Raw genomic sequence first — 467 nt, 5'->3', positions numbered from 1 at the left:
TACGCCGGCGCGGAGCGCTCGGCGTACACGGGCAGCGTGATCGACACAGCAAAATCGAAACTCGGGAACTAATATGTCCCGCGGGATCCCGTGATCCCAGAAACTCTCTCTAAATTCCGTAACTGGGGCACAAGGCCCTCTCGAAAACGCGAATTATCACACACGCACAAGGACGGGAACGACACAATTACATGAACTGGCTTGGCTGTGGCGCTCGGCGGGCGCGTGGCGCGACGGTCCTGTAACAGAATATCTCGATACGCGAAGTCAGACGGGGCGCCGGGATATACGGAATCTTTATCGGCTATAGCCGAGTCACAATACGAGAACGACAAGTATGAACGCATGTTCCTCGCGGCCCGTCTGACATAAGTATAAATCGGCGGCTTTACATAGGTGCGTTCGTCTCACCGAAAACTCCTCGTCACGGGAACGGTAGCTCGTCTCGGACCTCGGCTGGATCTCGA

Source organism: Wasmannia auropunctata, unplaced genomic scaffold (genome assembly GCF_000956235.1).
Source record: "Wasmannia auropunctata unplaced genomic scaffold, wasmannia.A_1.0 LD335725.1, whole genome shotgun sequence".
In the NCBI taxonomy this organism is placed as follows: Eukaryota; Metazoa; Arthropoda; class Insecta; order Hymenoptera; family Formicidae; genus Wasmannia; species Wasmannia auropunctata.
Note: the sequence above shows the minus strand (reverse complement) of the source record.